Here is a 26,656-nt window from a genome sequence, read left to right on the forward strand (position 1 = left end):
AACCGAACGCAATCGGGGAAAGCAGGCACGTGATGCAGTTACTGTCAGCACCGGAATAAAGGGAGAAGAGGCACTGGTCCGCTGTTGGGCTGCTACCAGCGTCAGTGAGTAGTCGGTGCAGTCGCCAGTAGCGCCAGAAGCCTACACACACCTTCCACTTAATCACGTTGCTTGAAACCGCTCCAACCACAACAAGCGAAAGCCCGGATAGCTCAGTCGGTAGAGCATTAGGCTTTTAACCTAAGGGTCCAGGGTTCGAGTCCCTGTCCGGCCGAAGATTTTAACGCTTCCATAATGGCTCGTCTCGTAGCGATAGTAGCCCTGTCGTAATCAGTGCACGGTTTTACGTTTCCTGTCGGCATTCTGCGCAGACGCAACCGGTTTGTTTTTTTCACGATTCGAGGGGCACCTGTTGGACAAGCAGTCGTGGCCGAGTGGTTAAGGCGTCTGACTAGAAATCAGATTCCCTCTGGGAGCGTAGGTTCGAGTCCTACCGACTGCGTCGGATTTTTCTTTTCTTGTTTTGGAAGAAGAAGCAGAAAATATCGCGTTTTGGTACCTCGCCACACCTCACCTCTCACAGCCGTTTATAGTGCCTGTCCTTTAGATAAGGGCGATTTCCAAGCGTCAGCTTTCGCGTCAGCCGAGCAAAGTCGGGACAAGTCGGGACATACTACAGGATGGTGCAACGACGAAAAAAAAAAAAAACCTTAATTTAACAGCAGGAGCCCACATAATGATACGGAAAAATTAGCGCCACTTGCGGTGGCCGGGAATCGTACCCGGATCAACTGCTTGGAAGGCAACTATGCTCAACAGTACAACACCACCGCACTGCCGCTGCTCGCAACGCCGCGCTGTGTCGGCTTCCCGCCCGCCCACAGCGGCCCACGGCTATAGGAGCTGCAGGCGCATTACGAGGTAGGAGGGTGCATCCACACGCATTCGGGCAGCGCCTCCAAGCACGCTACGTCTTTGGGCAAGACTCGTCGCCGCTGACGCAAGGTTACTCACACGATAGTGATGAACGGTCGTTTTAAGGCAGTGTAGTGGGGGACTTCGCGAGTTTAGCCCCTTTTTCGACGTCGCTGGGTGGCAATCCCAGTTTCCCTGCCGACAGCTGCTTGGAAAGCACGGGTAGCTTGTCGAGCATCTGTAGTTGAGTGGTTTGTGACTCAGTAGTGCAGTAGGCAGCGCCTAAGTCTCATAATCTTAAGGTATGCCGGCACGATTCCCGGTCGATGCATTATTTTGCTCTTGTGGCAACAATGCTGCCGCGCGGATTGCTCGCTTGAGATGGGTCAGCCTCAGGACCTTATAGCTGTATAGCTGCGGCTGCAGTTTAATCTAGAGAGTCGGGACAGCACGTGTAGCAAGACAACAGATTCTTCAGAAAGCGCAAACTGTCTATCTCTAATATGTGAGACTTACCGAGTTTCGTACGTGTAGCAAGACAATAGATCCTTCAGAAAGCGCAAACTGTCTTTCTCTAAAATGTGAGACTTAGCGAGTTTCCTTCGAGGACGTCTCCGGCGTGCCTCGGTAGCGCAGTAGGCAGCGCGTAAGTCTCATAATCTTAAGGTCGTGAGTTCGATCCTCACCTGGGGCATTTAATTTTCTGTACATCATGACTGCGTTGCTGTTGCTAGGGAACGAACTTAACTGTTGTCCGTTATCCACACGGAGTCCACGCCTCAGCGTCAAAATGTTTACTTCCAATTATGACGACGTAACAACTTTGATATTTCTCCTCCGTGTTACAAACAAAATGCGATGCACACAGCAATGGACAGTCAATTTTGAACTGTGCGCCATGCCGGTCTGTAGGCGCGGATATGATCGCAAGCAGAGAACAGCACTGAGTCCAGATTCAGCACAAAATACAATAAGAGACGGAGTAAATCTCACCGCTGTAGAGCAAGTCCTGTTTGGTCTAGTGGCTAGGATACCTGGCTTTCACTCAACAGGTCCGGCTTCGATTCCCGGTACCGGAACGGAACTATTTGCGCACACAACGCTCCATGTTTTGGTCTTCGAACTGTCGTTGGTCGCCCTTCTTCCTTGGCTTCAACCGAACGCAATCGGGGAAAGCAGGCACGTGATGCAGTTACTGTCAGCACCGGAATAAAGGGAGAAGAGGCACTGGTCCGCTGTTGGGCTGCTACCAGCGTCAGTGAGTAGTCGGTGCAGTCGCCAGTAGCGCCAGAAGCCTACACACACCTTCCACTTAATCACGTTGCTTGAAACCGCTCCAACCACAACAAGCGAAAGCCCGGATAGCTCAGTCGGTAGAGCATTAGGCTTTTAACCTAAGGGTCCAGGGTTCGAGTCCCTGTCCGGCCGAAGATTTTAACGCTTCCATAATGGCTCGTCTCGTAGCGATAGTAGCCCTGTCGTAATCAGTGCACGGTTTTACGTTTCCTGTCGGCATTCTGCGCAGACGCAACCGGTTTGTTTTTTTCACGATTCGAGGGGCACCTGTTGGACAAGCAGTCGTGGCCGAGTGGTTAAGGCGTCTGACTAGAAATCAGATTCCCTCTGGGAGCGTAGGTTCGAGTCCTACCGACTGCGTCGGATTTTTCTTTTCTTGTTTTGGAAGAAGAAGCAGAAAATATCGCGTTTTGGTACCTCGCCACACCTCACCTCTCACAGCCGTTTATAGTGCCTGTCCTTTAGATAAGGGCGATTTCCAAGCGTCAGCTTTCGCGTCAGCCGAGCAAAGTCGGGACAAGTCGGGACATACTACAGGATGGTGCAACGACGAAAAAAAAAAAAACCTTAATTTAACAGCAGGAGCCCACATAATGATACGGAAAAATTAGCGCCACTTGCGGTGGCCGGGAATCGTACCCGGATCAACTGCTTGGAAGGCAACTATGCTCAACAGTACAACACCACCGCACTGCCGCTGCTCGCAACGCCGCGCTGTGTCGGCTTCCCGCCCGCCCACAGCGGCCCACGGCTATAGGAGCTGCAGGCGCATTACGAGGTAGGAGGGTGCATCCACACGCATTCGGGCAGCGCCTCCAAGCACGCTACGTCTTTGGGCAAGACTCGTCGCCGCTGACGCAAGGTTACTCACACGATAGTGATGAACGGTCGTTTTAAGGCAGTGTAGTGGGGGACTTCGCGAGTTTAGCCCCTTTTTCGACGTCGCTGGGTGGCAATCCCAGTTTCCCTGCCGACAGCTGCTTGGAAAGCACGGGTAGCTTGTCGAGCATCTGTAGTTGAGTGGTTTGTGACTCAGTAGTGCAGTAGGCAGCGCCTAAGTCTCATAATCTTAAGGTATGCCGGCACGATTCCCGGTCGATGCATTATTTTGCTCTTGTGGCAACAATGCTGCCGCGCGGATTGCTCGCTTGAGATGGGTCAGCCTCAGGACCTTATAGCTGTATAGCTGCGGCTGCAGTTTAATCTAGAGAGTCGGGACAGCACGTGTAGCAAGACAACAGATTCTTCAGAAAGCGCAAACTGTCTATCTCTAATATGTGAGACTTACCGAGTTTCGTACGTGTAGCAAGACAATAGATCCTTCAGAAAGCGCAAACTGTCTTTCTCTAAAATGTGAGACTTAGCGAGTTTCCTTCGAGGACGTCTCCGGCGTGCCTCGGTAGCGCAGTAGGCAGCGCGTAAGTCTCATAATCTTAAGGTCGTGAGTTCGATCCTCACCTGGGGCATTTAATTTTCTGTACATCATGACTGCGTTGCTGTTGCTAGGGAACGAACTTAACTGTTGTCCGTTATCCACACGGAGTCCACGCCTCAGCGTCAAAATGTTTACTTCCAATTATGACGACGTAACAACTTTGATATTTCTCCTCCGTGTTACAAACAAAATGCGATGCACACAGCAATGGACAGTCAATTTTGAACTGTGCGCCATGCCGGTCTGTAGGCGCGGATATGATCGCAAGCAGAGAACAGCACTGAGTCCAGATTCAGCACAAAATACAATAAGAGACGGAGTAAATCTCACCGCTGTAGAGCAAGTCCTGTTTGGTCTAGTGGCTAGGATACCTGGCTTTCACTCAACAGGTCCGGCTTCGATTCCCGGTACCGGAACGGAACTATTTGCGCACACAACGCTCCATGTTTTGGTCTTCGAACTGTCGTTGGTCGCCCTTCTTCCTTGGCTTCAACCGAACGCAATCGGGGAAAGCAGGCACGTGATGCAGTTACTGTCAGCACCGGAATAAAGGGAGAAGAGGCACTGGTCCGCTGTTGGGCTGCTACCAGCGTCAGTGAGTAGTCGGTGCAGTCGCCAGTAGCGCCAGAAGCCTACACACACCTTCCACTTAATCACGTTGCTTGAAACCGCTCCAACCACAACAAGCGAAAGCCCGGATAGCTCAGTCGGTAGAGCATTAGGCTTTTAACCTAAGGGTCCAGGGTTCGAGTCCCTGTCCGGCCGAAGATTTTAACGCTTCCATAATGGCTCGTCTCGTAGCGATAGTAGCCCTGTCGTAATCAGTGCACGGTTTTACGTTTCCTGTCGGCATTCTGCGCAGACGCAACCGGTTTGTTTTTTTCACGATTCGAGGGGCACCTGTTGGACAAGCAGTCGTGGCCGAGTGGTTAAGGCGTCTGACTAGAAATCAGATTCCCTCTGGGAGCGTAGGTTCGAGTCCTACCGACTGCGTCGGATTTTTCTTTTCTTGTTTTGGAAGAAGAAGCAGAAAATATCGCGTTTTGGTACCTCGCCACACCTCACCTCTCACAGCCGTTTATAGTGCCTGTCCTTTAGATAAGGGCGATTTCCAAGCGTCAGCTTTCGCGTCAGCCGAGCAAAGTCGGGACAAGTCGGGACATACTACAGGATGGTGCAACGACGAAAAAAAAAAAAAACCTTAATTTAACAGCAGGAGCCCACATAATGATACGGAAAAATTAGCGCCACTTGCGGTGGCCGGGAATCGTACCCGGATCAACTGCTTGGAAGGCAACTATGCTCAACAGTACAACACCACCGCACTGCCGCTGCTCGCAACGCCGCGCTGTGTCGGCTTCCCGCCCGCCCACAGCGGCCCACGGCTATAGGAGCTGCAGGCGCATTACGAGGTAGGAGGGTGCATCCACACGCATTCGGGCAGCGCCTCCAAGCACGCTACGTCTTTGGGCAAGACTCGTCGCCGCTGACGCAAGGTTACTCACACGATAGTGATGAACGGTCGTTTTAAGGCAGTGTAGTGGGGGACTTCGCGAGTTTAGCCCCTTTTTCGACGTCGCTGGGTGGCAATCCCAGTTTCCCTGCCGACAGCTGCTTGGAAAGCACGGGTAGCTTGTCGAGCATCTGTAGTTGAGTGGTTTGTGACTCAGTAGTGCAGTAGGCAGCGCCTAAGTCTCATAATCTTAAGGTATGCCGGCACGATTCCCGGTCGATGCATTATTTTGCTCTTGTGGCAACAATGCTGCCGCGCGGATTGCTCGCTTGAGATGGGTCAGCCTCAGGACCTTATAGCTGTATAGCTGCGGCTGCAGTTTAATCTAGAGAGTCGGGACAGCACGTGTAGCAAGACAACAGATTCTTCAGAAAGCGCAAACTGTCTATCTCTAATATGTGAGACTTACCGAGTTTCGTACGTGTAGCAAGACAATAGATCCTTCAGAAAGCGCAAACTGTCTTTCTCTAAAATGTGAGACTTAGCGAGTTTCCTTCGAGGACGTCTCCGGCGTGCCTCGGTAGCGCAGTAGGCAGCGCGTAAGTCTCATAATCTTAAGGTCGTGAGTTCGATCCTCACCTGGGGCATTTAATTTTCTGTACATCATGACTGCGTTGCTGTTGCTAGGGAACGAACTTAACTGTTGTCCGTTATCCACACGGAGTCCACGCCTCAGCGTCAAAATGTTTACTTCCAATTATGACGACGTAACAACTTTGATATTTCTCCTCCGTGTTACAAACAAAATGCGATGCACACAGCAATGGACAGTCAATTTTGAACTGTGCGCCATGCCGGTCTGTAGGCGCGGATATGATCGCAAGCAGAGAACAGCACTGAGTCCAGATTCAGCACAAAATACAATAAGAGACGGAGTAAATCTCACCGCTGTAGAGCAAGTCCTGTTTGGTCTAGTGGCTAGGATACCTGGCTTTCACTCAACAGGTCCGGCTTCGATTCCCGGTACCGGAACGGAACTATTTGCGCACACAACGCTCCATGTTTTGGTCTTCGAACTGTCGTTGGTCGCCCTTCTTCCTTGGCTTCAACCGAACGCAATCGGGGAAAGCAGGCACGTGATGCAGTTACTGTCAGCACCGGAATAAAGGGAGAAGAGGCACTGGTCCGCTGTTGGGCTGCTACCAGCGTCAGTGAGTAGTCGGTGCAGTCGCCAGTAGCGCCAGAAGCCTACACACACCTTCCACTTAATCACGTTGCTTGAAACCGCTCCAACCACAACAAGCGAAAGCCCGGATAGCTCAGTCGGTAGAGCATTAGGCTTTTAACCTAAGGGTCCAGGGTTCGAGTCCCTGTCCGGCCGAAGATTTTAACGCTTCCATAATGGCTCGTCTCGTAGCGATAGTAGCCCTGTCGTAATCAGTGCACGGTTTTACGTTTCCTGTCGGCATTCTGCGCAGACGCAACCGGTTTGTTTTTTTCACGATTCGAGGGGCACCTGTTGGACAAGCAGTCGTGGCCGAGTGGTTAAGGCGTCTGACTAGAAATCAGATTCCCTCTGGGAGCGTAGGTTCGAGTCCTACCGACTGCGTCGGATTTTTCTTTTCTTGTTTTGGAAGAAGAAGCAGAAAATATCGCGTTTTGGTACCTCGCCACACCTCACCTCTCACAGCCGTTTATAGTGCCTGTCCTTTAGATAAGGGCGATTTCCAAGCGTCAGCTTTCGCGTCAGCCGAGCAAAGTCGGGACAAGTCGGGACATACTACAGGATGGTGCAACGACGAAAAAAAAAAAAACCTTAATTTAACAGCAGGAGCCCACATAATGATACGGAAAAATTAGCGCCACTTGCGGTGGCCGGGAATCGTACCCGGATCAACTGCTTGGAAGGCAACTATGCTCAACAGTACAACACCACCGCACTGCCGCTGCTCGCAACGCCGCGCTGTGTCGGCTTCCCGCCCGCCCACAGCGGCCCACGGCTATAGGAGCTGCAGGCGCATTACGAGGTAGGAGGGTGCATCCACACGCATTCGGGCAGCGCCTCCAAGCACGCTACGTCTTTGGGCAAGACTCGTCGCCGCTGACGCAAGGTTACTCACACGATAGTGATGAACGGTCGTTTTAAGGCAGTGTAGTGGGGGACTTCGCGAGTTTAGCCCCTTTTTCGACGTCGCTGGGTGGCAATCCCAGTTTCCCTGCCGACAGCTGCTTGGAAAGCACGGGTAGCTTGTCGAGCATCTGTAGTTGAGTGGTTTGTGACTCAGTAGTGCAGTAGGCAGCGCCTAAGTCTCATAATCTTAAGGTATGCCGGCACGATTCCCGGTCGATGCATTATTTTGCTCTTGTGGCAACAATGCTGCCGCGCGGATTGCTCGCTTGAGATGGGTCAGCCTCAGGACCTTATAGCTGTATAGCTGCGGCTGCAGTTTAATCTAGAGAGTCGGGACAGCACGTGTAGCAAGACAACAGATTCTTCAGAAAGCGCAAACTGTCTATCTCTAATATGTGAGACTTACCGAGTTTCGTACGTGTAGCAAGACAATAGATCCTTCAGAAAGCGCAAACTGTCTTTCTCTAAAATGTGAGACTTAGCGAGTTTCCTTCGAGGACGTCTCCGGCGTGCCTCGGTAGCGCAGTAGGCAGCGCGTAAGTCTCATAATCTTAAGGTCGTGAGTTCGATCCTCACCTGGGGCATTTAATTTTCTGTACATCATGACTGCGTTGCTGTTGCTAGGGAACGAACTTAACTGTTGTCCGTTATCCACACGGAGTCCACGCCTCAGCGTCAAAATGTTTACTTCCAATTATGACGACGTAACAACTTTGATATTTCTCCTCCGTGTTACAAACAAAATGCGATGCACACAGCAATGGACAGTCAATTTTGAACTGTGCGCCATGCCGGTCTGTAGGCGCGGATATGATCGCAAGCAGAGAACAGCACTGAGTCCAGATTCAGCACAAAATACAATAAGAGACGGAGTAAATCTCACCGCTGTAGAGCAAGTCCTGTTTGGTCTAGTGGCTAGGATACCTGGCTTTCACTCAACAGGTCCGGCTTCGATTCCCGGTACCGGAACGGAACTATTTGCGCACACAACGCTCCATGTTTTGGTCTTCGAACTGTCGTTGGTCGCCCTTCTTCCTTGGCTTCAACCGAACGCAATCGGGGAAAGCAGGCACGTGATGCAGTTACTGTCAGCACCGGAATAAAGGGAGAAGAGGCACTGGTCCGCTGTTGGGCTGCTACCAGCGTCAGTGAGTAGTCGGTGCAGTCGCCAGTAGCGCCAGAAGCCTACACACACCTTCCACTTAATCACGTTGCTTGAAACCGCTCCAACCACAACAAGCGAAAGCCCGGATAGCTCAGTCGGTAGAGCATTAGGCTTTTAACCTAAGGGTCCAGGGTTCGAGTCCCTGTCCGGCCGAAGATTTTAACGCTTCCATAATGGCTCGTCTCGTAGCGATAGTAGCCCTGTCGTAATCAGTGCACGGTTTTACGTTTCCTGTCGGCATTCTGCGCAGACGCAACCGGTTTGTTTTTTTCACGATTCGAGGGGCACCTGTTGGACAAGCAGTCGTGGCCGAGTGGTTAAGGCGTCTGACTAGAAATCAGATTCCCTCTGGGAGCGTAGGTTCGAGTCCTACCGACTGCGTCGGATTTTTCTTTTCTTGTTTTGGAAGAAGAAGCAGAAAATATCGCGTTTTGGTACCTCGCCACACCTCACCTCTCACAGCCGTTTATAGTGCCTGTCCTTTAGATAAGGGCGATTTCCAAGCGTCAGCTTTCGCGTCAGCCGAGCAAAGTCGGGACAAGTCGGGACATACTACAGGATGGTGCAACGACGAAAAAAAAAAAAAAACCTTAATTTAACAGCAGGAGCCCACATAATGATACGGAAAAATTAGCGCCACTTGCGGTGGCCGGGAATCGTACCCGGATCAACTGCTTGGAAGGCAGCTATGCTCAACAGTACAACACCACCGCACTGCCGCTGCTCGCAACGCCGCGCTGTGTCGGCTTCCCGCCCGCCCACAGCGGCCCACGGCTATAGGAGCTGCAGGCGCATTACGAGGTAGGAGGGTGCATCCACACGCATTCGGGCAGCGCCTCCAAGCACGCTACGTCTTTGGGCAAGACTCGTCGCCGCTGACGCAAGGTTACTCACACGATAGTGATGAACGGTCGTTTTAAGGCAGTGTAGTGGGGGACTTCGCGAGTTTAGCCCCTTTTTCGACGTCGCTGGGTGGCAATCCCAGTTTCCCTGCCGACAGCTGCTTGGAAAGCACGGGTAGCTTGTCGAGCATCTGTAGTTGAGTGGTTTGTGACTCAGTAGTGCAGTAGGCAGCGCCTAAGTCTCATAATCTTAAGGTATGCCGGCACGATTCCCGGTCGATGCATTATTTTGCTCTTGTGGCAACAATGCTGCCGCGCGGATTGCTCGCTTGAGATGGGTCAGCCTCAGGACCTTATAGCTGTATAGCTGCGGCTGCAGTTTAATCTAGAGAGTCGGGACAGCACGTGTAGCAAGACAACAGATTCTTCAGAAAGCGCAAACTGTCTATCTCTAATATGTGAGACTTACCGAGTTTCGTACGTGTAGCAAGACAATAGATCCTTCAGAAAGCGCAAACTGTCTTTCTCTAAAATGTGAGACTTAGCGAGTTTCCTTCGAGGACGTCTCCGGCGTGCCTCGGTAGCGCAGTAGGCAGCGCGTAAGTCTCATAATCTTAAGGTCGTGAGTTCGATCCTCACCTGGGGCATTTAATTTTCTGTACATCATGACTGCGTTGCTGTTGCTAGGGAACGAACTTAACTGTTGTCCGTTATCCACACGGAGTCCACGCCTCAGCGTCAAAATGTTTACTTCCAATTATGACGACGTAACAACTTTGATATTTCTCCTCCGTGTTACAAACAAAATGCGATGCACACAGCAATGGACAGTCAATTTTGAACTGTGCGCCATGCCGGTCTGTAGGCGCGGATATGATCGCAAGCAGAGAACAGCACTGAGTCCAGATTCAGCACAAAATACAATAAGAGACGGAGTAAATCTCACCGCTGTAGAGCAAGTCCTGTTTGGTCTAGTGGCTAGGATACCTGGCTTTCACTCAACAGGTCCGGCTTCGATTCCCGGTACCGGAACGGAACTATTTGCGCACACAACGCTCCATGTTTTGGTCTTCGAACTGTCGTTGGTCGCCCTTCTTCCTTGGCTTCAACCGAACGCAATCGGGGAAAGCAGGCACGTGATGCAGTTACTGTCAGCACCGGAATAAAGGGAGAAGAGGCACTGGTCCGCTGTTGGGCTGCTACCAGCGTCAGTGAGTAGTCGGTGCAGTCGCCAGTAGCGCCAGAAGCCTACACACACCTTCCACTTAATCACGTTGCTTGAAACCGCTCCAACCACAACAAGCGAAAGCCCGGATAGCTCAGTCGGTAGAGCATTAGGCTTTTAACCTAAGGGTCCAGGGTTCGAGTCCCTGTCCGGCCGAAGATTTTAACGCTTCCATAATGGCTCGTCTCGTAGCGATAGTAGCCCTGTCGTAATCAGTGCACGGTTTTACGTTTCCTGTCGGCATTCTGCGCAGACGCAACCGGTTTGTTTTTTTCACGATTCGAGGGGCACCTGTTGGACAAGCAGTCGTGGCCGAGTGGTTAAGGCGTCTGACTAGAAATCAGATTCCCTCTGGGAGCGTAGGTTCGAGTCCTACCGACTGCGTCGGATTTTTCTTTTCTTGTTTTGGAAGAAGAAGCAGAAAATATCGCGTTTTGGTACCTCGCCACACCTCACCTCTCACAGCCGTTTATAGTGCCTGTCCTTTAGATAAGGGCGATTTCCAAGCGTCAGCTTTCGCGTCAGCCGAGCAAAGTCGGGACAAGTCGGGACATACTACAGGATGGTGCAACGACGAAAAAAAAAAAAAAACCTTAATTTAACAGCAGGAGCCCACATAATGATACGGAAAAATTAGCGCCACTTGCGGTGGCCGGGAATCGTACCCGGATCAACTGCTTGGAAGGCAGCTATGCTCAACAGTACAACACCACCGCACTGCCGCTGCTCGCAACGCCGCGCTGTGTCGGCTTCCCGCCCGCCCACAGCGGCCCACGGCTATAGGAGCTGCAGGCGCATTACGAGGTAGGAGGGTGCATCCACACGCATTCGGGCAGCGCCTCCAAGCACGCTACGTCTTTGGGCAAGACTCGTCGCCGCTGACGCAAGGTTACTCACACGATAGTGATGAACGGTCGTTTTAAGGCAGTGTAGTGGGGGACTTCGCGAGTTTAGCCCCTTTTTCGACGTCGCTGGGTGGCAATCCCAGTTTCCCTGCCGACAGCTGCTTGGAAAGCACGGGTAGCTTGTCGAGCATCTGTAGTTGAGTGGTTTGTGACTCAGTAGTGCAGTAGGCAGCGCCTAAGTCTCATAATCTTAAGGTATGCCGGCACGATTCCCGGTCGATGCATTATTTTGCTCTTGTGGCAACAATGCTGCCGCGCGGATTGCTCGCTTGAGATGGGTCAGCCTCAGGACCTTATAGCTGTATAGCTGCGGCTGCAGTTTAATCTAGAGAGTCGGGACAGCACGTGTAGCAAGACAACAGATTCTTCAGAAAGCGCAAACTGTCTATCTCTAATATGTGAGACTTACCGAGTTTCGTACGTGTAGCAAGACAATAGATCCTTCAGAAAGCGCAAACTGTCTTTCTCTAAAATGTGAGACTTAGCGAGTTTCCTTCGAGGACGTCTCCGGCGTGCCTCGGTAGCGCAGTAGGCAGCGCGTAAGTCTCATAATCTTAAGGTCGTGAGTTCGATCCTCACCTGGGGCATTTAATTTTCTGTACATCATGACTGCGTTGCTGTTGCTAGGGAACGAACTTAACTGTTGTCCGTTATCCACACGGAGTCCACGCCTCAGCGTCAAAATGTTTACTTCCAATTATGACGACGTAACAACTTTGATATTTCTCCTCCGTGTTACAAACAAAATGCGATGCACACAGCAATGGACAGTCAATTTTGAACTGTGCGCCATGCCGGTCTGTAGGCGCGGATATGATCGCAAGCAGAGAACAGCACTGAGTCCAGATTCAGCACAAAATACAATAAGAGACGGAGTAAATCTCACCGCTGTAGAGCAAGTCCTGTGTGGTCTAGTGGCTAGGATACCTGGCTTTCACTCAACAGGTCCGGCTTCGATTCCCGGTACCGGAACGGAACTATTTGCGCACACAACGCTCCATGTTTTGGTCTTCGAACTGTCGTTGGTCGCCCTTCTTCCTTGGCTTCAACCGAACGCAATCGGGGAAAGCAGGCACGTGATGCAGTTACTGTCAGCACCGGAATAAAGGGAGAAGAGGCACTGGTCCGCTGTTGGGCTGCTACCAGCGTCAGTGAGTAGTCGGTGCAGTCGCCAGTAGCGCCAGAAGCCTACACACACCTTCCACTTAATCACGTTGCTTGAAACCGCTCCAACCACAACAAGCGAAAGCCCGGATAGCTCAGTCGGTAGAGCATTAGGCTTTTAACCTAAGGGTCCAGGGTTCGAGTCCCTGTCCGGGCGAAGATTTTAACGCTTCCATAATGGCTCGTCTCGTAGCGATAGTAGCCCTGTCGTAATCAGTGCACGGTTTTACGTTTCCTGTCGGCATTCTGCGCAGACGCAACCGGTTGGGTTTTTCACGATTCGAGGGGCACCTGTTGGACAAGCAGTCGTGGCCGAGTGGTTAAGGCGTCTGACTAGAAATCAGATTCCCTCTGGGAGCGTAGGTTCGAGTCCTACCGACTGCGTCGGATTTTTCTTTTCTTGTTTTGGAAGAAGAAGCAGAAAATATCGCGTTTTGGTACCTCGCCACACCTCACCTCTCACAGCCGTTTATAGTGCCTGTCCTTTAGATAAGGGCGATTTCCAAGCGTCAGCTTTCGCGTCAGCCGAGCAAAGTCGGGACAAGTCGGGACATACTACAGGATGGTGCAACGACGAAAAAAAAAAAAAAAAACCTTAATTTAACAGCAGGAGCCCACATAATGATACGGAAAAATTAGCGCCACTTGCGGTGGCCGGGAATCGTACCCGGATCAACTGCTTGGAAGGCAACTATGCTCAACAGTACAACACCACCGCACTGCCGCTGCTCGCAACGCCGCGCTGTGTCGGCTTCCCGCCCGCCCACAGCGGCCCACGGCTATAGGAGCTGCAGGCGCATTACGAGGTAGGAGGGTGCATCCACACGCATTCGGGCAGCGCCTCCAAGCACGCTACGTCTTTGGGCAAGACTCGTCGCCGCTGACGCAAGGTTACTCACACGATAGTGATGAACGGTCGTTTTAAGGCAGTGTAGTGGGGGACTTCGCGAGTTTAGCCCCTTTTTCGACGTCGCTGGGTGGCAATCCCAGTTTCCCTGCCGACAGCTGCTTGGAAAGCACGGGTAGCTTGTCGAGCATCTGTAGTTGAGTGGTTTGTGACTCAGTAGTGCAGTAGGCAGCGCCTAAGTCTCATAATCTTAAGGTATGCCGGCACGATTCCCGGTCGATGCATTATTTTGCTCTTGTGGCAACAATGCTGCCGCGCGGATTGCTCGCTTGAGATGGGTCAGCCTCAGGACCTTATAGCTGTATAGCTGCGGCTGCAGTTTAATCTAGAGAGTCGGGACAGCACGTGTAGCAAGACAACAGATTCTTCAGAAAGCGCAAACTGTCTATCTCTAATATGTGAGACTTACCGAGTTTCGTACGTGTAGCAAGACAATAGATCCTTCAGAAAGCGCAAACTGTCTTTCTCTAAAATGTGAGACTTAGCGAGTTTCCTTCGAGGACGTCTCCGGCGTGCCTCGGTAGCGCAGTAGGCAGCGCGTAAGTCTCATAATCTTAAGGTCGTGAGTTCGATCCTCACCTGGGGCATTTAATTTTCTGTACATCATGACTGCGTTGCTGTTGCTAGGGAACGAACTTAACTGTTGTCCGTTATCCACACGGAGTCCACGCCTCAGCGTCAAAATGTTTACTTCCAATTATGACGACGTAACAACTTTGATATTTCTCCTCCGTGTTACAAACAAAATGCGATGCACACAGCAATGGACAGTCAATTTTGAACTGTGCGCCATGCCGGTCTGTAGGCGCGGATATGATCGCAAGCAGAGAACAGCACTGAGTCCAGATTCAGCACAAAATACAATAAGAGACGGAGTAAATCTCACCGCTGTAGAGCAAGTCCTGTTTGGTCTAGTGGCTAGGATACCTGGCTTTCACTCAACAGGTCCGGCTTCGATTCCCGGTACCGGAACGGAACTATTTGCGCACACAACGCTCCATGTTTTGGTCTTCGAACTGTCGTTGGTCGCCCTTCTTCCTTGGCTTCAACCGAACGCAATCGGGGAAAGCAGGCACGTGATGCAGTTACTGTCAGCACCGGAATAAAGGGAGAAGAGGCACTGGTCCGCTGTTGGGCTGCTACCAGCGTCAGTGAGTAGTCGGTGCAGTCGCCAGTAGCGCCAGAAGCCTACACACACCTTCCACTTAATCACGTTGCTTGAAACCGCTCCAACCACAACAAGCGAAAGCCCGGATAGCTCAGTCGGTAGAGCATTAGGCTTTTAACCTAAGGGTCCAGAGTTCGAGTCCCTGCCCGGCCGAAGATTTTAACGCTTCCATAATGGCTCGTCTCGTAGCGATAGTAGCCCTGTCGTAATCAGTGCACGGTTTTACGTTTCCTGTCGGCATTCTGCGCAGACGCAACCGGTTGGGTTTTTCACGATTCGAGGGGCACCTGTTGGACAAGCAGTCGTGGCCGAGTGGTTAAGGCGTCTGACTAGAAATCAGATTCCCTCTGGGAGCGTAGGTTCGAGTCCTACCGACTGCGTCGGATTTTTCTTTTCTTGTTTTGGAAGAAGAAGCAGAAAATATCGCGTTTTGGTACCTCGCCACACCTCACCTCTCACAGCCGTTTATAGTGCCTGTCCTTTAGATAAGGGCGATTTCCAAGCGTCAGCTTTCGCGTCAGCCGAGCAAAGTCGGGACAAGTCGGGACATACTACAGGATGGTGCAACGACGAAAAAAAAAAAAAAAACCTTAATTTAACAGCAGGAGCCCACATAATGATACGGAAAAATTAGCGCCACTTGCGGTGGCCGGGAATCGTACCCGGATCAACTGCTTGGAAGGCAACTATGCTCAACAGTACAACACCACCGCACTGCCGCTGCTCGCAACGCCGCGCTGTGTCGGCTTCCCGCCCGCCCACAGCGGCCCACGGCTATAGGAGCTGCAGGCGCATTACGAGGTAGGAGGGTGCATCCACACGCATTCGGGCAGCGCCTCCAAGCACGCTACGTCTTTGGGCAAGACTCGTCGCCGCTGACGCAAGGTTACTCACACGATAGTGATGAACGGTCGTTTTAAGGCAGTGTAGTGGGGGACTTCGCGAGTTTAGCCCCTTTTTCGACGTCGCTGGGTGGCAATCCCAGTTTCCCTGCCGACAGCTGCTTGGAAAGCACGGGTAGCTTGTCGAGCATCTGTAGTTGAGTGGTTTGTGACTCAGTAGTGCAGTAGGCAGCGCCTAAGTCTCATAATCTTAAGGTATGCCGGCACGATTCCCGGTCGATGCATTATTTTGCTCTTGTGGCAACAATGCTGCCGCGCGGATTGCTCGCTTGAGATGGGTCAGCCTCAGGACCTTATAGCTGTATAGCTGCGGCTGCAGTTTAATCTAGAGAGTCGGGACAGCACGTGTAGCAAGACAACAGATTCTTCAGAAAGCGCAAACTGTCTATCTCTAATATGTGAGACTTACCGAGTTTCGTACGTGTAGCAAGACAATAGATCCTTCAGAAAGCGCAAACTGTCTTTCTCTAAAATGTGAGACTTAGCGAGTTTCCTTCGAGGACGTCTCCGGCGTGCCTCGGTAGCGCAGTAGGCAGCGCGTAAGTCTCATAATCTTAAGGTCGTGAGTTCGATCCTCACCTGGGGCATTTAATTTTCTGTACATCATGACTGCGTTGCTGTTGCTAGGGAACGAACTTAACTGTTGTCCGTTATCCACACGGAGTCCACGCCTCAGCGTCAAAATGTTTACTTCCAATTATGACGACGTAACAACTTTGATATTTCTCCTCCGTGTTACAAACAAAATGCGATGCACACAGCAATGGACAGTCAATTTTGAACTGTGCGCCATGCCGGTCTGTAGGCGCGGATATGATCGCAAGCAGAGAACAGCACTGAGTCCAGATTCAGCACAAAATACAATAAGAGACGGAGTAAATCTCACCGCTGTAGAGCAAGTCCTGTGTGGTCTAGTGGCTAGGATACCTGGCTTTCACTCAACAGGTCCGGCTTCGATTCCCGGTACCGGAACGGAACTATTTGCGCACACAACGCTCCATGTTTTGGTCTTCGAACTGTCGTTGGTCGCCCTTCTTCCTTGGCTTCAACCGAACGCAATCGGGGAAAGCAGGCACGTGATGCAGTTACTGTCAGCACCGGAATAAAGGGAGAAGAGGCACTGGTCCGCTGTTGGGCTGCTACCAGCGTCAGTGAGTAGTCGGTGCAGTCGCCAGTAGCGCCAGAAGCCTACACACACCTTCCACTTAATCACGTTGCTTGAAACCGCTCCAACCACAACAAGCGAAAGCCCGGATAGCTCAGTCGGTAGAGCATTAGGCTTTTAACCTAAGGGTCCAGGGTTCGAGTCCCTGTCCGGCCGAAGATTTTAACGCTTCCATAATGGCTCGTCTCGTAGCGATAGTAGCCCTGTCGTAATCAGTGCACGGTTTTACGTTTCCTGTCGGCATTCTGCGCAGACGCAACCGGTTGGGTTTTTCACGATTCGAGGGGCACCTGTTGGACAAGCAGTCGTGGCCGAGTGGTTAAGGCGTCTGACTAGAAATCAGATTCCCTCTGGGAGCGTAGGTTCGAGTCCTACCGACTGCGTCGGATTTTTCTTTTCTTGTTTTGGAAGAAGAAGCAGAAAATATCGCGTTTTGGTACCTCGCCACACCTCACCTCTCACAGCCGTTTATAGTGCCTGTCCTTTAGATAAGGGCGATTTCCAAGCGTCAGCTTTCGCGTCAGCCGAGCAAAGTCGGGACAAGTCGGGACATACTACAGGATGGTGCAACGACGAAAAAAAAAAAAAAAAACCTTAATTTAACAGCAGGAGCCCACATAATGATACGGAAAAATTAGCGCCACTTGCGGTGGCCGGGAATCGTACCCGGATCAACTGCTTGGAAGGCAACTATGCTCAACAGTACAACACCACCGCACTGCCGCTGCTCGCAACGCCGCGCTGTGTCGGCTTCCCGCCCGCCCACAGCGGCCCACGGCTATAGGAGCTGCAGGCGCATTACGAGGTAGGAGGGTGCATCCACACGCATTCGGGCAGCGCCTCCAAGCACGCTACGTCTTTGGGCAAGACTCGTCGCCGCTGACGCAAGGTTACTCACACGATAGTGATGAACGGTCGTTTTAAGGCAGTGTAGTGGGGGACTTCGCGAGTTTAGCCCCTTTTTCGACGTCGCTGGGTGGCAATCCCAGTTTCCCTGCCGACAGCTGCTTGGAAAGCACGGGTAGCTTGTCGAGCATCTGTAGTTGAGTGGTTTGTGACTCAGTAGTGCAGTAGGCAGCGCCTAAGTCTCATAATCTTAAGGCATGCCGGCACGATTCCCGGTCGATGCATTATTTTGCTCTTGTGGCAACAATGCTGCCGCGCGGATTGCTCGCTTGAGATGGGTCAGCCTCAGGACCTTATAGCTGTATAGCTGCGGCTGCAGTTTAATCTAGAGAGTCGGGACAGCACGTGTAGCAAGACAACAGATTCTTCAGAAAGCGCAAACTGTCTATCTCTAATATGTGAGACTTACCGAGTTTCGTACGTGTAGCAAGACAATAGATCCTTCAGAAAGCGCAAACTGTCTTTCTCTAAAATGTGAGACTTAGCGAGTTTCCTTCGAGGACGTCTCCGGCGTGCCTCGGTAGCGCAGTAGGCAGCGCGTAAGTCTCATAATCTTAAGGTCGTGAGTTCGATCCTCACCTGGGGCATTTAATTTTCTGTACATCATGACTGCGTTGCTGTTGCTAGGGAACGAACTTAACTGTTGTCCGTTATCCACACGGAGTCCACGCCTCAGCGTCAAAATGTTTACTTCCAATTATGACGACGTAACAACTTTGATATTTCTCCTCCGTGTTACAAACAAAATGCGATGCACACAGCAATGGACAGTCAATTTTGAACTGTGCGCCATGCCGGTCTGTAGGCGCGGATATGATCGCAAGCAGAGAACAGCACTGAGTCCAGATTCAGCACAAAATACAATAAGAGACGGAGTAAATCTCACCGCTGTAGAGCAAGTCCTGTTTGGTCTAGTGGCTAGGATACCTGGCTTTCACTCAACAGGTCCGGCTTCGATTCCCGGTACCGGAACGGAACTATTTGCGCACACAACGCTCCATGTTTTGGTCTTCGAACTGTCGTTGGTCGCCCTTCTTCCTTGGCTTCAACCGAACGCAATCGGGGAAAGCAGGCACGTGATGCAGTTACTGTCAGCACCGGAATAAAGGGAGAAGAGGCACTGGTCCGCTGTTGGGCTGCTACCAGCGTCAGTGAGTAGTCGGTGCAGTCGCCAGTAGCGCCAGAAGCCTACACACACCTTCCACTTAATCACGTTGCTTGAAACCGCTCCAACCACAACAAGCGAAAGCCCGGATAGCTCAGTCGGTAGAGCATTAGGCTTTTAACCTAAGGGTCCAGGGTTCGAGTCCCTGTCCGGGCGAAGATTTTAACGCTTCCATAATGGCTCGTCTCGTAGCGATAGTAGCCCTGTCGTAATCAGTGCACGGTTTTACGTTTCCTGTCGGCATTCTGCGCAGACGCAACCGGTTGGGTTTTTCACGATTCGAGGGGCACCTGTTGGACAAGCAGTCGTGGCCGAGTGGTTAAGGCGTCTGACTAGAAATCAGATTTCCTCTGGGAGCGTAGGTTCGAGTCCTACCGACTGCGTCGGATTTTTCTTTTCTTGTTTTGGAAGAAGAAGCAGAAAATATCGCGTTTTGGTACCTCGCCACACCTCACCTCTCACAGCCGTTTATAGTGCCTGTCCTTTAGATAAGGGCGATTTCCAAGCGTCAGCTTTCGCGTCAGCCGAGCAAAGTCGGGACAAGTCGGGACATACTACAGGATGGTGCAACGACGAAAAAAAAAAAAAAACCTTAATTTAACAGCAGGAGCCCACATAATGATACGGAAAAATTAGCGCCACTTGCGGTGGCCGGGAATCGTACCCGGATCAACTGCTTGGAAGGCAACTATGCTCAACAGTACAACACCACCGCACTGCCGCTGCTCGCAACGCCGCGCTGTGTCGGCTTCCCGCCCGCCCACAGCGGCCCACGGCTATAGGAGCTGCAGGCGCATTACGAGGTAGGAGGGTGCATCCACACGCATTCGGGCAGCGCCTCCAAGCACGCTACGTCTTTGGGCAAGACTCGTCGCCGCTGACGCAAGGTTACTCACACGATAGTGATGAACGGTCGTTTTAAGGCAGTGTAGTGGGGGACTTCGCGAGTTTAGCCCCTTTTTCGACGTCGCTGGGTGGCAATCCCAGTTTCCCTGCCGACAGCTGCTTGGAAAGCACGGGTAGCTTGTCGAGCATCTGTAGTTGAGTGGTTTGTGACTCAGTAGTGCAGTAGGCAGCGCCTAAGTCTCATAATCTTAAGGTATGCCGGCACGATTCCCGGTCGATGCATTATTTTGCTCTTGTGGCAACAATGCTGCCGCGCGGATTGCTCGCTTGAGATGGGTCAGCCTCAGGACCTTATAGCTGTATAGCTGCGGCTGCAGTTTAATCTAGAGAGTCGGGACAGCACGTGTAGCAAGACAACAGATTCTTCAGAAAGCGCAAACTGTCTATCTCTAATATGTGAGACTTACCGAGTTTCGTACGTGTAGCAAGACAATAGATCCTTCAGAAAGCGCAAACTGTCTTTCTCTAAAATGTGAGACTTAGCGAGTTTCCTTCGAGGACGTCTCCGGCGTGCCTCGGTAGCGCAGTAGGCAGCGCGTAAGTCTCATAATCTTAAGGTCGTGAGTTCGATCCTCACCTGGGGCATTTAATTTTCTGTACATCATGACTGCGTTGCTGTTGCTAGGGAACGAACTTAACTGTTGTCCGTTATCCACACGGAGTCCACGCCTCAGCGTCAAAATGTTTACTTCCAATTATGACGACGTAACAACTTTGATATTTCTCCTCCGTGTTACAAACAAAATGCGATGCACACAGCAATGGACAGTCAATTTTGAACTGTGCGCCATGCCGGTCTGTAGGCGCGGATATGATCGCAAGCAGAGAACAGCACTGAGTCCAGATTCAGCACAAAATACAATAAGAGACGGAGTAAATCTCACCGCTGTAGAGCAAGTCCTGTGTGGTCTAGTGGCTAGGATACCTGGCTTTCACTCAACAGGTCCGGCTTCGATTCCCGGTACCGGAACGGAACTATTTGCGCACACAACGCTCCATGTTTTGGTCTTCGAACTGTCGTTGGTCGCCCTTCTTCCTTGGCTTCAACCGAACGCAATCGGGGAAAGCAGGCACGTGATGCAGTTACTGTCAGCACCGGAATAAAGGGAGAAGAGGCACTGGTCCGCTGTTGGGCTGCTACCAGCGTCAGTGAGTAGTCGGTGCAGTCGCCAGTAGCGCCAGAAGCCTACACACACCTTCCACTTAATCACGTTGCTTGAAACCGCTCCAACCACAACAAGCGAAAGCCCGGATAGCTCAGTCGGTAGAGCATTAGGCTTTTAACCTAAGGGTCCAGGGTTCGAGTCCCTGTCCGTCCGAAGATTTTAACGCTTCCATAATGGCTCGTCTCGTAGCGATAGTAGCCCTGTCGTAATCAGTGCACGGTTTTACGTTTCCTGTCGGCATTCTGCGCAGACGCAACCGGTTGGGTTTTTCACGATTCGAGGGGCACCTGTTGGACAAGCAGTCGTGGCCGAGTGGTTAAGGCGTCTGACTAGAAATCAGATTCCCTCTGGGAGCGTAGGTTCGAGTCCTACCGACTGCGTCGGATTTTTCTTTTCTTGTTTTGGAAGAAGAAGCAGAAAATATCGCGTTTTGGTACCTCGCCACACCTCACCTCTCACAGCCGTTTATAGTGCCTGTCCTTTAGATAAGGGCGATTTCCAAGCGTCAGCTTTCGCGTCAGCCGAGCAAAGTCGGGACAAGTCGGGACATACTACAGGATGGTGCAACGACGAAAAAAAAAAAAAAAAAACCTTAATTTAACAGCAGGAGCCCACATAATGATACGGAAAAATTAGCGCCACTTGCGGTGGCCGGGAATCGTACCCGGATCAACTGCTTGGAAGGCAACTATGCTCAACAGTACAACACCACCGCACTGCCGCTGCTCGCAACGCCGCGCTGTGTCGGCTTCCCGCCCGCCCACAGCGGCCCACGGCTATAGGAGCTGCAGGCGCATTACGAGGTAGGAGGGTGCATCCACACGCATTCGGGCAGCGCCTCCAAGCACGCTACGTCTTTGGGCAAGACTCGTCGCCGCTGACGCAAGGTTACTCACACGATAGTGATGAACGGTCGTTTTAAGGCAGTGTAGTGGGGGACTTCGCGAGTTTAGCCCCTTTTTCGACGTCGCTGGGTGGCAATCCCAGTTTCCCTGCCGACAGCTGCTTGGAAAGCACGGGTAGCTTGTCGAGCATCTGTAGTTGAGTGGTTTGTGACTCAGTAGTGCAGTAGGCAGCGCCTAAGTCTCATAATCTTAAGGTATGCCGGCACGATTCCCGGTCGATGCATTATTTTGCTCTTGTGGCAACAATGCTGCCGCGCGGATTGCTCGCTTGAGATGGGTCAGCCTCAGGACCTTATAGCTGTATAGCTGCGGCTGCAGTTTAATCTAGAGAGTCGGGACAGCACGTGTAGCAAGACAACAGATTCTTCAGAAAGCGCAAACTGTCTATCTCTAATATGTGAGACTTACCGAGTTTCGTACGTGTAGCAAGACAATAGATCCTTCAGAAAGCGCAAACTGTCTTTCTCTAAAATGTGAGACTTAGCGAGTTTCCTTCGAGGACGTCTCCGGCGTGCCTCGGTAGCGCAGTAGGCAGCGCGTAAGTCTCATAATCTTAAGGTCGTGAGTTCGATCCTCACCTGGGGCATTTAATTTTCTGTACATCATGACTGCGTTGCTGTTGCTAGGGAACGAACTTAACTGTTGTCCGTTATCCACACGGAGTCCACGCCTCAGCGTCAAAATGTTTACTTCCAATTATGACGACGTAACAACTTTGATATTTCTCCTCCGTGTTACAAACAAAATGCGATGCACACAGCAATGGACAGTCAATTTTGAACTGTGCGCCATGCCGGTCTGTAGGCGCGGATATGATCGCAAGCAGAGAACAGCACTGAGTCCAGATTCAGCACAAAATACAATAAGAGACGGAGTAAATCTCACCGCTGTAGAGCAAGTCCTGTGTGGTCTAGTGGCTAGGATACCTGGCTTTCACTCAACAGGTCCGGCTTCGATTCCCGGTACCGGAACGGAACTATTTGCGCACACAACGCTCCATGTTTTGGTCTTCGAACTGTCGTTGGTCGCCCTTCTTCCTTGGCTTCAACCGAACGCAATCGGGGAAAGCAGGCACGTGATGCAGTTACTGTCAGCACCGGAATAAAGGGAGAAGAGGCACTGGTCCGCTGTTGGGCTGCTACCAGCGTCAGTGAGTAGTCGGTGCAGTCGCCAGTAGCGCCAGAAGCCTACACACACCTTCCACTTAATCACGTTGCTTGAAACCGCTCCAACCACAACAAGCGAAAGCCCGGATAGCTCAGTCGGTAGAGCATTAGGCTTTTAACCTAAGGGTCCAGGGTTCGAGTCCCTGTCCGTCCGAAGATTTTAACGCTTCCATAATGGCTCGTCTCGTAGCGATAGTAGCCCTGTCGTAATCAGTGCACGGTTTTACGTTTCCTGTCGGCATTCTGCGCAGACGCAACCGGTTGGGTTTTTCACGATTCGAGGGGCACCTGTTGGACAAGCAGTCGTGGCCGAGTGGTTAAGGCGTCTGACTAGAAATCAGATTCCCTCTGGGAGCGTAGGTTCGAGTCCTACCGACTGCGTCGGATTTTTCTTTTCTTGTTTTGGAAGAAGAAGCAGAAAATATCGCGTTTTGGTACCTCGCCACACCTCACCTCTCACAGCCGTTTATAGTGCCTGTCCTTTAGATAAGGGCGATTTCCAAGCGTCAGCTTTCGCGTCAGCCGAGCAAAGTCGGGACAAGTCGGGACATACTACAGGATGGTGCAACGACGAAAAAAAAAAAAAAAAACCTTAATTTAACAGCAGGAGCCCACATAATGATACGGAAAAATTAGCGCCACTTGCGGTGGCCGGGAATCGTACCCGGATCAACTGCTTGGAAGGCAACTATGCTCAACAGTACAACACCACCGCACTGCCGCTGCTCGCAACGCCGCGCTGTGTCGGCTTCCCGCCCGCCCACAGCGGCCCACGGCTATAGGAGCTGCAGGCGCATTACGAGGTAGGAGGGTGCATCCACACGCATTCGGGCAGCGCCTCCAAGCACGCTACGTCTTTGGGCAAGACTCGTCGCCGCTGACGCAAGGTTACTCACACGATAGTGATGAACGGTCGTTTTAAGGCAGTGTAGTGGGGGACTTCGCGAGTTTAGCCCCTTTTTCGACGTCGCTGGGTGGCAATCCCAGTTTCCCTGCCGACAGCTGCTTGGAAAGCACGGGTAGCTTGTCGAGCATCTGTAGTTGAGTGGTTTGTGACTCAGTAGTGCAGTAGGCAGCGCCTAAGTCTCATAATCTTAAGGTATGCCGGCACGATTCCCGGTCGATGCATTATTTTGCTCTTGTGGCAACAATGCTGCCGCGCGGATTGCTCGCTTGAGATGGGTCAGCCTCAGGACCTTATAGCTGTATAGCTGCGGCTGCAGTTTAATCTAGAGAGTCGGGACAGCACGTGTAGCAAGACAACAGATTCTTCAGAAAGCGCAAACTGTCTATCTCTAATATGTGAGACTTACCGAGTTTCGTACGTGTAGCAAGACAATAGATCCTTCAGAAAGCGCAAACTGTCTTTCTCTAAAATGTGAGACTTAGCGAGTTTCCTTCGAGGACGTCTCCGGCGTGCCTCGGTAGCGCAGTAGGCAGCGCGTAAGTCTCATAATCTTAAGGTCGTGAGTTCGATCCTCACCTGGGGCATTTAATTTTCTGTACATCATGACTGCGTTGCTGTTGCTAGGGAACGAACTTAACTGTTGTCCGTTATCCACACGGAGTCCACGCCTCAGCGTCAAAATGTTTACTTCCAATTATGACGACGTAACAACTTTGATATTTCTCCTCCGTGTTACAAACAAAATGCGATGCACACAGCAATGGACAGTCAATTTTGAACTGTGCGCCATGCCGGTCTGTAGGCGCGGATATGATCGCAAGCAGAGAACAGCACTGAGTCCAGATTCAGCACAAAATACAATAAGAGACGGAGTAAATCTCACCGCTGTAGAGCAAGTCCTGTGTGGTCTAGTGGCTAGGATACCTGGCTTTCACTCAACAGGTCCGGCTTCGATTCCCGGTACCGGAACGGAACTATTTGCGCACACAACGCTCCATGTTTTGGTCTTCGAACTGTCGTTGGTCGCCCTTCTTCCTTGGCTTCAACCGAACGCAATCGGGGAAAGCAGGCACGTGATGCAGTTACTGTCAGCACCGGAATAAAGGGAGAAGAGGCACTGGTCCGCTGTTGGGCTGCTACCAGCGTCAGTGAGTAGTCGGTGCAGTCGCCAGTAGCGCCAGAAGCCTACACACACCTTCCACTTAATCACGTTGCTTGAAACCGCTCCAACCACAACAAGCGAAAGCCCGGATAGCTCAGTCGGTAGAGCATTAGGCTTTTAACCTAAGGGTCCAGGGTTCGAGTCCCTGTCCGGCCGAAGATTTTAACGCTTCCATAATGGCTCGTCTCGTAGCGATAGTAGCCCTGTCGTAATCAGTGCACGGTTTTACGTTTCCTGTCGGCATTCTGCGCAGACGCAACCGGTTGGGTTTTTCACGATTCGAGGGGCACCTGTTGGACAAGCAGTCGTGGCCGAGTGGTTAAGGCGTCTGACTAGAAATCAGATTCCCTCTGGGAGCGTAGGTTCGAGTCCTACCGACTGCGTCGGATTTTTCTTTTCTTGTTTTGGAAGAAGAAGCAGAAAATATCGCGTTTTGGTACCTCGCCACACCTCACCTCTCACAGCCGTTTATAGTGCCTGTCCTTTAGATAAGGGCGATTTCCAAGCGTCAGCTTTCGCGTCAGCCGAGCAAAGTCGGGATAAGTCGGGACATACTACAGGATGGTGCAACGACGAAAAAAAAAAAAAAACCTTAATTTAACAGCAGGAGCCCACATAATGATACGGAAAAATTAGCGCCACTTGCGGTGGCCGGGAATCGTACCCGGATCAACTGCTTGGAAGGCAACTATGCTCAACAGTACAACACCACCGCACTGCCGCTGCTCGCAACGCCGCGCTGTGTCGGCTTCCCGCCCGCCCACAGCGGCCCACGGCTATAGGAGCTGCAGGCGCATTACGAGGTAGGAGGGTGCATCCACACGCATTCGGGCAGCGCCTCCAAGCACGCTACGTCTTTGGGCAAGACTCGTCGCCGCTGACGCAAGGTTACTCACACGATAGTGATGAACGGTCGTTTTAAGGCAGTGTAGTGGGGGACTTCGCGAGTTTAGCCCCTTTTTCGACGTCGCTGGGTGGCAATCCCAGTTTCCCTGCCGACAGCTGCTTGGAAAGCACGGGTAGCTTGTCGAGCATCTGTAGTTGAGTGGTTTGTGACTCAGTAGTGCAGTAGGCAGCGCCTAAGTCTCATAATCTTAAGGTATGCCGGCACGATTCCCGGTCGATGCATTATTTTGCTCTTGTGGCAACAATGCTGCCGCGCGGATTGCTCGCTTGAGATGGGTCAGCCTCAGGACCTTATAGCTGTATAGCTGCGGCTGCAGTTTAATCTAGAGAGTCGGGACAGCACGTGTAGCAAGACAACAGATTCTTCAGAAAGCGCAAACTGTCTATCTCTAATATGTGAGACTTACCGAGTTTCGTACGTGTAGCAAGACAATAGATCCTTCAGAAAGCGCAAACTGTCTTTCTCTAAAATGTGAGACTTAGCGAGTTTCCTTCGAGGACGTCTCCGGCGTGCCTCGGTAGCGCAGTAGGCAGCGCGTAAGTCTCATAATCTTAAGGTCGTGAGTTCGATCCTCACCTGGGGCATTTAATTTTCTGTACATCATGACTGCGTTGCTGTTGCTAGGGAACGAACTTAACTGTTGTCCGTTATCCACACGGAGTCCACGCCTCAGCGTCAAAATGTTTACTTCCAATTATGACGACGTAACAACTTTGATATTTCTCCTCCGTGTTACAAACAAAATGCGATGCACACAGCAATGGACAGTCAATTTTGAACTGTGCGCCATGCC

At 51.6% G+C, this 26,656-nt stretch overlaps 39 non-coding genes across 39 annotated transcripts; all 39 read left to right on the forward strand.

The window, feature by feature from the left end:
* Nucleotides 1-201: 201 nt before the first annotated feature.
* Trnak-uuu (transfer RNA lysine (anticodon UUU)) lies at nt 202-274 on the forward strand. The gene has a single exon. It is a non-coding gene; the product is annotated as a tRNA-Lys (tRNA).
* Nucleotides 275-420: 146 nt separating this feature from the next.
* On the forward strand, nt 421-502 carry Trnas-aga (transfer RNA serine (anticodon AGA)). Its single transcript has one exon. It is a non-coding gene; the product is annotated as a tRNA-Ser (tRNA).
* Nucleotides 503-1,536: 1,034 nt separating this feature from the next.
* On the forward strand, nt 1,537-1,609 carry Trnam-cau (transfer RNA methionine (anticodon CAU)). The gene has a single exon. It is a non-coding gene; the product is annotated as a tRNA-Met (tRNA).
* Nucleotides 1,610-2,270: 661 nt separating this feature from the next.
* Trnak-uuu (transfer RNA lysine (anticodon UUU)) lies at nt 2,271-2,343 on the forward strand. Its single transcript has one exon. It is a non-coding gene; the product is annotated as a tRNA-Lys (tRNA).
* A 146-nt stretch (nt 2,344-2,489) lies between these two features.
* On the forward strand, nt 2,490-2,571 carry Trnas-aga (transfer RNA serine (anticodon AGA)). The gene has a single exon. It is a non-coding gene; the product is annotated as a tRNA-Ser (tRNA).
* A 1,033-nt stretch (nt 2,572-3,604) lies between these two features.
* Nucleotides 3,605-3,677, forward strand: Trnam-cau (transfer RNA methionine (anticodon CAU)). Its single transcript has one exon. It is a non-coding gene; the product is annotated as a tRNA-Met (tRNA).
* A 661-nt stretch (nt 3,678-4,338) lies between these two features.
* Nucleotides 4,339-4,411, forward strand: Trnak-uuu (transfer RNA lysine (anticodon UUU)). Its single transcript has one exon. It is a non-coding gene; the product is annotated as a tRNA-Lys (tRNA).
* Nucleotides 4,412-4,557: 146 nt separating this feature from the next.
* Nucleotides 4,558-4,639, forward strand: Trnas-aga (transfer RNA serine (anticodon AGA)). The gene has a single exon. It is a non-coding gene; the product is annotated as a tRNA-Ser (tRNA).
* Nucleotides 4,640-5,673: 1,034 nt separating this feature from the next.
* Nucleotides 5,674-5,746, forward strand: Trnam-cau (transfer RNA methionine (anticodon CAU)). The gene has a single exon. It is a non-coding gene; the product is annotated as a tRNA-Met (tRNA).
* Nucleotides 5,747-6,407: 661 nt separating this feature from the next.
* Trnak-uuu (transfer RNA lysine (anticodon UUU)) lies at nt 6,408-6,480 on the forward strand. The gene has a single exon. It is a non-coding gene; the product is annotated as a tRNA-Lys (tRNA).
* A 146-nt stretch (nt 6,481-6,626) lies between these two features.
* Trnas-aga (transfer RNA serine (anticodon AGA)) lies at nt 6,627-6,708 on the forward strand. The gene has a single exon. It is a non-coding gene; the product is annotated as a tRNA-Ser (tRNA).
* Nucleotides 6,709-7,741: 1,033 nt separating this feature from the next.
* Trnam-cau (transfer RNA methionine (anticodon CAU)) lies at nt 7,742-7,814 on the forward strand. Its single transcript has one exon. It is a non-coding gene; the product is annotated as a tRNA-Met (tRNA).
* Nucleotides 7,815-8,475: 661 nt separating this feature from the next.
* Nucleotides 8,476-8,548, forward strand: Trnak-uuu (transfer RNA lysine (anticodon UUU)). Its single transcript has one exon. It is a non-coding gene; the product is annotated as a tRNA-Lys (tRNA).
* Nucleotides 8,549-8,694: 146 nt separating this feature from the next.
* On the forward strand, nt 8,695-8,776 carry Trnas-aga (transfer RNA serine (anticodon AGA)). The gene has a single exon. It is a non-coding gene; the product is annotated as a tRNA-Ser (tRNA).
* Nucleotides 8,777-9,811: 1,035 nt separating this feature from the next.
* Trnam-cau (transfer RNA methionine (anticodon CAU)) lies at nt 9,812-9,884 on the forward strand. The gene has a single exon. It is a non-coding gene; the product is annotated as a tRNA-Met (tRNA).
* Nucleotides 9,885-10,545: 661 nt separating this feature from the next.
* Nucleotides 10,546-10,618, forward strand: Trnak-uuu (transfer RNA lysine (anticodon UUU)). Its single transcript has one exon. It is a non-coding gene; the product is annotated as a tRNA-Lys (tRNA).
* A 146-nt stretch (nt 10,619-10,764) lies between these two features.
* On the forward strand, nt 10,765-10,846 carry Trnas-aga (transfer RNA serine (anticodon AGA)). Its single transcript has one exon. It is a non-coding gene; the product is annotated as a tRNA-Ser (tRNA).
* A 1,035-nt stretch (nt 10,847-11,881) lies between these two features.
* Trnam-cau (transfer RNA methionine (anticodon CAU)) lies at nt 11,882-11,954 on the forward strand. Its single transcript has one exon. It is a non-coding gene; the product is annotated as a tRNA-Met (tRNA).
* Nucleotides 11,955-12,615: 661 nt separating this feature from the next.
* On the forward strand, nt 12,616-12,688 carry Trnak-uuu (transfer RNA lysine (anticodon UUU)). Its single transcript has one exon. It is a non-coding gene; the product is annotated as a tRNA-Lys (tRNA).
* A 145-nt stretch (nt 12,689-12,833) lies between these two features.
* On the forward strand, nt 12,834-12,915 carry Trnas-aga (transfer RNA serine (anticodon AGA)). The gene has a single exon. It is a non-coding gene; the product is annotated as a tRNA-Ser (tRNA).
* Nucleotides 12,916-13,952: 1,037 nt separating this feature from the next.
* Trnam-cau (transfer RNA methionine (anticodon CAU)) lies at nt 13,953-14,025 on the forward strand. Its single transcript has one exon. It is a non-coding gene; the product is annotated as a tRNA-Met (tRNA).
* A 661-nt stretch (nt 14,026-14,686) lies between these two features.
* Trnak-uuu (transfer RNA lysine (anticodon UUU)) lies at nt 14,687-14,759 on the forward strand. The gene has a single exon. It is a non-coding gene; the product is annotated as a tRNA-Lys (tRNA).
* A 145-nt stretch (nt 14,760-14,904) lies between these two features.
* Trnas-aga (transfer RNA serine (anticodon AGA)) lies at nt 14,905-14,986 on the forward strand. The gene has a single exon. It is a non-coding gene; the product is annotated as a tRNA-Ser (tRNA).
* Nucleotides 14,987-16,022: 1,036 nt separating this feature from the next.
* On the forward strand, nt 16,023-16,095 carry Trnam-cau (transfer RNA methionine (anticodon CAU)). Its single transcript has one exon. It is a non-coding gene; the product is annotated as a tRNA-Met (tRNA).
* Nucleotides 16,096-16,756: 661 nt separating this feature from the next.
* Nucleotides 16,757-16,829, forward strand: Trnak-uuu (transfer RNA lysine (anticodon UUU)). The gene has a single exon. It is a non-coding gene; the product is annotated as a tRNA-Lys (tRNA).
* Nucleotides 16,830-16,974: 145 nt separating this feature from the next.
* On the forward strand, nt 16,975-17,056 carry Trnas-aga (transfer RNA serine (anticodon AGA)). The gene has a single exon. It is a non-coding gene; the product is annotated as a tRNA-Ser (tRNA).
* A 1,037-nt stretch (nt 17,057-18,093) lies between these two features.
* Nucleotides 18,094-18,166, forward strand: Trnam-cau (transfer RNA methionine (anticodon CAU)). The gene has a single exon. It is a non-coding gene; the product is annotated as a tRNA-Met (tRNA).
* A 661-nt stretch (nt 18,167-18,827) lies between these two features.
* On the forward strand, nt 18,828-18,900 carry Trnak-uuu (transfer RNA lysine (anticodon UUU)). Its single transcript has one exon. It is a non-coding gene; the product is annotated as a tRNA-Lys (tRNA).
* Nucleotides 18,901-19,045: 145 nt separating this feature from the next.
* Trnas-aga (transfer RNA serine (anticodon AGA)) lies at nt 19,046-19,127 on the forward strand. Its single transcript has one exon. It is a non-coding gene; the product is annotated as a tRNA-Ser (tRNA).
* A 1,035-nt stretch (nt 19,128-20,162) lies between these two features.
* On the forward strand, nt 20,163-20,235 carry Trnam-cau (transfer RNA methionine (anticodon CAU)). Its single transcript has one exon. It is a non-coding gene; the product is annotated as a tRNA-Met (tRNA).
* Nucleotides 20,236-20,896: 661 nt separating this feature from the next.
* Nucleotides 20,897-20,969, forward strand: Trnak-uuu (transfer RNA lysine (anticodon UUU)). Its single transcript has one exon. It is a non-coding gene; the product is annotated as a tRNA-Lys (tRNA).
* Nucleotides 20,970-21,114: 145 nt separating this feature from the next.
* On the forward strand, nt 21,115-21,196 carry Trnas-aga (transfer RNA serine (anticodon AGA)). Its single transcript has one exon. It is a non-coding gene; the product is annotated as a tRNA-Ser (tRNA).
* Nucleotides 21,197-22,234: 1,038 nt separating this feature from the next.
* Nucleotides 22,235-22,307, forward strand: Trnam-cau (transfer RNA methionine (anticodon CAU)). The gene has a single exon. It is a non-coding gene; the product is annotated as a tRNA-Met (tRNA).
* A 661-nt stretch (nt 22,308-22,968) lies between these two features.
* Trnak-uuu (transfer RNA lysine (anticodon UUU)) lies at nt 22,969-23,041 on the forward strand. Its single transcript has one exon. It is a non-coding gene; the product is annotated as a tRNA-Lys (tRNA).
* A 145-nt stretch (nt 23,042-23,186) lies between these two features.
* Nucleotides 23,187-23,268, forward strand: Trnas-aga (transfer RNA serine (anticodon AGA)). The gene has a single exon. It is a non-coding gene; the product is annotated as a tRNA-Ser (tRNA).
* Nucleotides 23,269-24,305: 1,037 nt separating this feature from the next.
* Nucleotides 24,306-24,378, forward strand: Trnam-cau (transfer RNA methionine (anticodon CAU)). The gene has a single exon. It is a non-coding gene; the product is annotated as a tRNA-Met (tRNA).
* Nucleotides 24,379-25,039: 661 nt separating this feature from the next.
* Nucleotides 25,040-25,112, forward strand: Trnak-uuu (transfer RNA lysine (anticodon UUU)). Its single transcript has one exon. It is a non-coding gene; the product is annotated as a tRNA-Lys (tRNA).
* A 145-nt stretch (nt 25,113-25,257) lies between these two features.
* Trnas-aga (transfer RNA serine (anticodon AGA)) lies at nt 25,258-25,339 on the forward strand. The gene has a single exon. It is a non-coding gene; the product is annotated as a tRNA-Ser (tRNA).
* Nucleotides 25,340-26,374: 1,035 nt separating this feature from the next.
* On the forward strand, nt 26,375-26,447 carry Trnam-cau (transfer RNA methionine (anticodon CAU)). The gene has a single exon. It is a non-coding gene; the product is annotated as a tRNA-Met (tRNA).
* Nucleotides 26,448-26,656: the final 209 nt, after the last annotated feature.

Source organism: Schistocerca gregaria, unplaced genomic scaffold (assembly GCF_023897955.1).
Source record: "Schistocerca gregaria isolate iqSchGreg1 unplaced genomic scaffold, iqSchGreg1.2 ptg000359l, whole genome shotgun sequence".
Taxonomy (NCBI): domain Eukaryota; kingdom Metazoa; phylum Arthropoda; class Insecta; order Orthoptera; family Acrididae; genus Schistocerca; species Schistocerca gregaria.